The sequence below is a fragment of the Pygoscelis adeliae genome, unplaced genomic scaffold, assembly GCF_000699105.1.
Source record: "Pygoscelis adeliae isolate BGI_AS28 unplaced genomic scaffold, ASM69910v1 Scaffold4, whole genome shotgun sequence".
Lineage (NCBI taxonomy): Eukaryota > Metazoa > Chordata > Aves > Sphenisciformes > Spheniscidae > Pygoscelis > Pygoscelis adeliae.
In genome coordinates, this window is record NW_008824986.1 from 4738170 (window position 1) to 4745684 (window position 7515).

Here is a 7515-nt window from a genome sequence, read left to right on the forward strand (position 1 = left end):
CCTAGCCCCCTGGCCGGGCCCGGACTCCCCCGCTGCCCGGATCTGGGCCGGCGGCCGCCCTGCCCGTGAGGAAGGGTCGCGCTGCTTTGCGTCTTCTGGGGTGAAAGATGACAAAAGCACCTTTCAAAATAACAGCGTGCCCACACGTTAACGCTTAACGCTATTAGGAGTAAGGTGCTTCAACGCGCTGGTAATGAGTTAGTGTATCGCATGTGCTTTGCTTGTCTGGCTTGCTTGTTTTTCACACCTCAGTCATGAAACAGCGATGTGCTTGTGGGATGGAGGCTGAAAACCCCTGTCTCCATCCTCACCTGGCACCTGGCTGTGGATCCAGGCCTGTGGGTCGCTGCTGGGGAAGATGGTGGCTGGCTTACACCCTGTCTTGGGGGGCATCGAAGGGGCATCTGCGGCAGGCCAGCTTCGGCACCGCTTTCACTAGCAGCGGGGCAGGTAAAGAGAAGGTGCTGTCGCAAGTCTCTGCCACAATGCGCAAGGTAACATCATAGGCAGCCATGGGAGTTGGTTTTCTCCCCAGTCCTTCCTCCTCCACACTAGTTAGACCCAGGACATAGGGTCAGGTGAAGGAGCTTTACTACCACATTGTGTGTCCCTTAGGTATTCGATGTGATAGCTTTCTGTTTATTGCTCTGACAAATGCTGCCTTGTATCATGAGAGAGTGGACTGGTCCGACATTCTTTCAGCTGAACACAAATGGCGTAATAAATTTTAACTGCAAAGACTTGTGTTCTCAGGGTAGAAAAAGAGCACTTTTTGGCCTATTACACAATGTCTGACCAGCAAAATGACACTTCTCCCAGTAGAAGTAAGTTTTAAGGGATTGGGAAAGTATGATAAATGGGAATTACTTTTTTGGGAGGGGACATATGCCCAGAACTCCTGAAACTAAAACTGAAAACTGTAAGGTTAAAGCTATAATTAATCAAGGATGAATAAGTTCTATCCTTTGTTCCTTTTTTTTTTTTGTGAAGTTGGTATCTTTCGAATCATTAAACCTCCCTGCTTTTAACACCACTTTTTCTACTACTTGAAACACTTAATATCCCATCCAGTTATCTCTTTCATTGTAGAATGCTATGGTTTCTCGTGTTTCTTCCTCAAATCTGTCCAGTGTTTCTGCTTTAAAATGGAATGTAAATTAACACCCCAAGAGGACTGATCAACTAGAAGTAAAGCGCTGCTCTGGCAGTTGCGTCCTCTAAGTTCTGGCTCAGCAAGCTGCTCTTCTCCCTGCCCGTCACTACTTCATTTCATGAGACCTGTGTTTGAAGGAGAGCTCCTAGGATGTGAAGACAGCATTTCTTACTGTGGTGTTGGTACTCCAGGCGTTTTTGCTTCCTCTCTTTCCACAGCTGGCTCAAGGATAAATGGGGAAAATGTGGCCTCTTGTGTGTTCACAAAGTGGGAAGCTTCCAAACTTATTCTGAAAGGTTTGTAACCTAGGCTACGTTGAAAGTGTTTTGAAGCACTGAGTCCTTAAAGAAGGTGACTGTTCTCAATCTCCATACTGCCTATGTTACATCTTGGCCTTGGAGTAGTCTCAGAACTGTTGCAGAGTCTCAGCTTTTTCCTCTGGACTCTGATCTCTTCAGACCATCAAGGGCAGCAGACTTCCCATTGGTTTGAGAAGACTGTTAGGTCAGGCTCTAAGCTTTTAGGGTGTCTTTTTGTGTGGTGGGGTTGGGTTTCCCCCCAAAAAAGGGTGGTGGGTGTGTAAGATGTTCAGATCTTGAGACAATTCTAATGCTCAGTGTTAGTAATGTTGGCGTATTTTGAAACAGTCAGTGTGCTGAGTGAGTTCCTTGCAAGAATCTTTTCTGCCATCGTAAATCTCACTCTGATGTCTTGGATACTTTCCGTGGGAATTTGCTAATGCTCATTGCTTGACTTCTGTTACAAAATGATACTGTACTATCATGTGCCATTGCTCTGTTGATACTTGCTGGAGGATAAGGTTGGGGATTTTTGTTGCTGAAAAAATTATCACCTCTCTCATCTTTTCTGGATGCTAATTTTTTGGCCATATGCTTTTTTTTTTTAAGATAATGAGGCATGTCTGTTATAATGCAGTGATTTGCAAATTCATGTGAAAAATTGTGTGGATAAATATTTTCCTTTTTTTTTTTAAATTCTATTTCCAGTTTTTCCTGAGATAACTTCTAAGCTTTGCAGAGGGAGTGAAAATTGTTGTAATGGCATAGGAAAGAAAATAACTTGCTATTAGAGATATTTTTGTATTACTGTACTACTTTGCTGTTAATTATTAGGATGGCTCTGTTTGCTCTTTATTTCCCTTTAATGTATTCAAAAGGTTTTGTTCAGAAGCTTGTTTTTTTTTTAAAAGCAATAGGAAGAGTAGAATGCCCTTTAGTTTTTGTTCTTTTGCTATGATAGTTCTGAGCATCAATACTATGAGCACTACTAAAAGTCAACACCTAAAAGTAGGTTAATTATGCTTGCAGGTCACTGACAGTGCTGTGTTTTGTTCTGTAGTGTTTATATCTGGTCAATTTACAGTACTGAAAGTTTGGGGATTGTCTACAGCTTGTAGGAGATCTGACTTTGAATTTTAGAAATGAGAAATTTTTATACTTTTTTTTTTTGCCACTTACCAGCAAGGCCCTGGTTTTAAGTTAAAAGAGAGGAGACAGTGGTCATGTTGTTGTGCAGGGGAAGAAAAAACCCAGACTCTGTTCAAATATGAAAGGCATGTTATTATCACATAACAAAAATAATTTACTGTTGAAGTAGAAAACTTATTTCACAGAATAAGCTTTCAAATGTGATCTGTAAGACCACAAGTCCAATCACAGCTGCTCTCAAAAACAATAATCAACCTAAATTTTCTTCAGTCATTGAAAACTTTGAGGAAAATGGTAGTTTTACAGTTTAAAAAAAAACCAAACAACTAAACCAACCAAAAAAACCCCCACCAGTAAACCAAAACCCAAACAAACACCTAAAAAACCCCTGATACAGATCAGACTATGTGAGTCTCAATTCTAGATAAATGTTCAGTATAGGCAATTTCTGCCACTGCTGTCCATTCAGGTTTTATCCTACGTTTTTATCAGTTTAACTTTGCTTTTGTTTCTCCACTCCAAAGTTCTTGGAGTTTTGTTCTTACATAGTCTGTTTCTCAAAATTCAGTGCTCTTGATACCATGTAAAAACTGTTGACGTACTAATCCTGTGGTTGATTATCCATTAAAAGTTATTTTTGCCACTCTGTGTTGTCTGAAGTGTGAATATTTCGCATATACATTAGGTTTCGTGATAAACTGTTGACAATAGTACTTGTACTCCTGTTGGCATGGCTCTCACAATGACAAAATAAGACCTGGCATGTTGCATTAATTCTGGGAAAAACACGGTTTTGCAATCTTTAATCAGGCAAAGTTTCATTAGTTCTTTGAGGGAGTTTGACAATGACTTGGCCCAAGGAAGCCTTTTTTTTTTTTTTAAAACAGCTCATGGCACTTGTTAGCTTTTTCCAGAGAAGCAGAGTGGCATAGAACCTGGGACATGAGGGCAATATAAAATATTTCTGTGGGTTTTATACTTGCATTCCAAAATGCATAATGTTAAGTAGGTATTTATGATACTGACATGTCTAAGAAGGAAAATGAGAGTTTTGAAGTTTGAATTTTCCAAAACAAATCCTTCAAGATAGTTTTAAACATTTTTTTTTTCATGTGATAAAACTAATTTGGATTCCATTCCTTTCTTCCCTGACAAATTTGAGAAATTAAGCAAAAATTTGAAATAAAATTTCTTTCTCTTTTTCTTTTTTAATCTAGGGAGGAGGGGGAAAAGAAGGAACTCCAAACTGTTACTCTCATCTTCAGTAGTTCAGAAATGCCAAAACTTTGCTGCTCTTTTGATAACTTGCATGTACTACCTAATAGTTGGCGCAAGTAGCGCTTGCTCTCAACTATTGAATTACATTAGCATTCACATAAAATACATGGAAAATAAGTTGCTTGCACTGTATGTTTCTGCTGTCCTTGCCATTGGGATGCAGTATGACTATGTATAGAAGATATGTTACAGGTCGAGAATAATGGGTGAGGAGGATGAAGAGGACAACAAAGAAAATGGCTTTATTAAAATATTGACTAGTGTGATGGTGAAATTCTGAGGAACCTTGCTCTGCTTGTGTCAATCATTGCCTCATTGTTCATGTGATGATTGTGTACTCTTACAGTCTTGCCCAGTTTTAGTAGTGTCTTGAGCAAAAACTGTCCTGTTTAATCTTGGAGTAGTGGCTGCTCTTCCTTCTATGCTCCCCTGTGACAACCCACAAAAAAGGATTCAGTATTACTACTTAATTATATTGTAATTTCTTCTATTAAATTCGTTTAAAACTTCAGTTCCCACTGACTTGTTGAAGAGAAAAAGGTACCGTATTTCCTTTAATCTCCTTTTAAAATTCAGGAAGTTATTCTCCAAGGGCATACTTAGGTTGGTGCCCTTCAAAGGAGAAGTTGTTCAAAGTTTCCATATAATATCTGATGTATGCATCGTGACTTTATCAGTATGTGTTATGGATTCTATCTGATAATGACTTAGAAAATGTTATGATCTAATGAAAGGAGTTCTGCATAGCTGTAGTCGGGAGAGTTCATGGGCTGAAACCTTCCCATCCGCCTTGTGTGCTAGTGCTAAAGCAAGAGCTGGCTAAGCTTCTGCACTGATCTTCTGTATTACTTTAAACAGGTTGTGATGACAGCTCCTTTTAGAAGGGGAAACTAAAGTAATGTTCTGCAATGACAGAGTAGTTGATAGCGCATGTGTGTCATATGAGAGCTTGTTTCTTAATGAGAGCCTTCATAGAGACTTGATTTTAGGTTTTAAAACCTCTGTGATATAGCACCTATTTTGGAAAGTATTTTTAAAGCAATCCTTATAGAAGTCACTTGCAGATAATTTGCGTAGAACAGATGCATGATCTGTTAGTCTTAATGATCTTTGCGTGCTACTGTTACTAGTACTATATTTTAAGTGTGTGTGTTTGGTTTTTTTCTTTTAAAGAAAGGAATATGGATTCTCTAGTTTCCATGACAATTAGTTTGCTCTATGAAAAAGTAGAAATTGGAAAGATTATGAATGACCATGCCCTGCCGTAATAATCAACAGAAGTTCTTCTGCTTTTATTTTTTGTGGGGTCAAAATTTCTGCCTGTTACTGTATTGAGGGTGCTGATTATGCAGTTGGTGAGGAATTACTTAGCATTAGGAAGATGTTCAGGCAGCTGTCTATTTTTCTTCTGAGTTGGAAAGTTAGTAGTCTGAAGTCCTCTGTGGTGGGAAACCTCCATTTTTATAGAAACATTGTATGCAAATGACTCATTTGTTTTTGCCTCAGTTTACTAGTCTGTAGATTTTCATTGTGTGTCTCTTGCTCTTAAAAAATTATCTGCTTTTCTGTTTCTTGTTCTCACTTTTCTTGGGGGGAAGATTTTATTTAATTTCTCTTTTCCACCCTGTAATCTCATAGTCATTTGTCACTTTAATAGTTTAGTGCTGCCTCAGGCAACAGCAGTTTTTGTGCAGGTTCAGTTTCCTCAAAACACCTGTCTAGCTTTAGGACTGGTTCGAAGAAAATTCATCCTGAAATTGCTGGACTTACTGTGCAAAGAACTCCCAGTCACACCAGAGAATAGATCTGACAAAGCTGAAAATTTGATAATTAGTTTTTGTCTTCTCTCACTGAGATGAGCCTGGTCTATATGCGAACACATGGTAGATATTTAAAAGCACAAAAGTCAGGCTCTTGTAATGGGAAAGCAAGGCTCATAGCGGGGGTGGGGTGGGTAAGCTGCAGATCTGCAGGTGTTGCTTATTGAGTACAGTTAACTTGAGTTAACTTGTTTCTTCACTTCTTTCCCCTTATTTTGGAGCTTTCTGTTTGTGCCGTGGAGAAATCCCAAGAAGCAGACTGCTTTGCTTCTGTACTGCAGGGCTGACCCTTTTGTGAAGGTGTTCTGGGGATTGATGCGTGAAGTTTGTTGAGGCAGTTGGGTGAGGAGGTAAAGAATGAGCCTTGTGAATGGGGAGGGGGGAAGTATACAAGGCCAAGTGACCCTAGTATGCTCTTTAAATTATATCTTTGGGGCATAATAAAACATTAAAAACTTAACATAAAAGGTAAGTCAGCTGGCCTTCTAACAATCAATACTGCATTCAGAGAAAGAAAAAAGACTTCTAAGGAAGAGTCATCCAATTACAGGTAGAAATATTCTAGAATATAAAAAAGTAACAGTAGTAACATATAGTAATGATTATGTGATCAGTGTGAAGGGAGAGATTAATTAACTTGGCAAAACCAGAAAGAGTAGTAGTGACTTTACAATAATCTTTGAAGGAAAAACTATAGGAATGAATAAACTTGGTAACTTCCAAAACTTAGTTATTCATTGCTTACCCTCCAGTGACCTCAGTGCTCTCCTGTAAAGGAAAACATTTTATTGACAGCCTTAAAAATAAAAAAGAAGGGGGCTCAGTATGAGTTTTAGAATTTATTTAGGAAGAGAAACTACATGGTGTGTCTTATTTTGGTGGTGTTTTTGGTTTTGGTTTTCTTTTCTTTTTGTAGATAGCTTAGGCCATTTCTGTATGTGACTATCTCTCATCAGAGATTAGATTTAAGGCACAGTAATTGTTATTGCCCCATATCTCTACTCATATGACTCCTTTGTGTAATATCTGAGGTACATAAAGTGGTACATATATCACCCAGAACTGTGGAGCAAGTTGCCTTTAAGGTGTGGTAAGTGCTGAGGTAAAGGAAGTCAAAGATGGAAGACACTCTTAGCAGCCTCTTAAAACACTTCACCTGAGAACATTACACGTGCCTAGATTTGCTCTTAGAGTTGTTGGAGATTTTAGGCATAATAGCTACTAAGTGATTGTGTTTGTAAGTTTCGTTGGGCTTTAAATTAGGAAAAGTTAAATATCCACATGGCTTCTGAGTATCTGGCCTTAAGCTTTTTGTTATGTGTTTTTTAAGCTGCACCAACATGTCCAAAGTTCTTGCTTTCAGCGTCCTTTCTAGCACAATGTGGAGCAGCTGCTCTGTCTGAGGTAGCACAGGCAGCTTGCTTTTTATTTAACCTCAGCCTCCTTAATGCCACACTTTGCCTCATTGCATTCACACTGTTGAATAAGAAGCTGCCTCTCTATTTTTTCTGCACAGCCTCATAACCCTTCATTACTTTATTTGGGGAATTCAGCTCAAATTCTTACGGTACCGTACCTGCAACCTGACAAAGATAGGAATAAGTTCAGCATGTTTCAGGATGTGGACTTGCTCCTTCTGTGACATCCATTTTTACAAGTAATGACTTGTTGTGCCACAGATGTGACCCCATTTTGTAGGTGAGCGATCCGTAGGTGTGATTCTGTGTTTTGAATCTCTGATGGCAGAGCCGATTTCCTTTCTTCTTCCTCTCTATGCCTTGATTCCGCTTGCTCCTGTTCACAGAATACTGCAGAG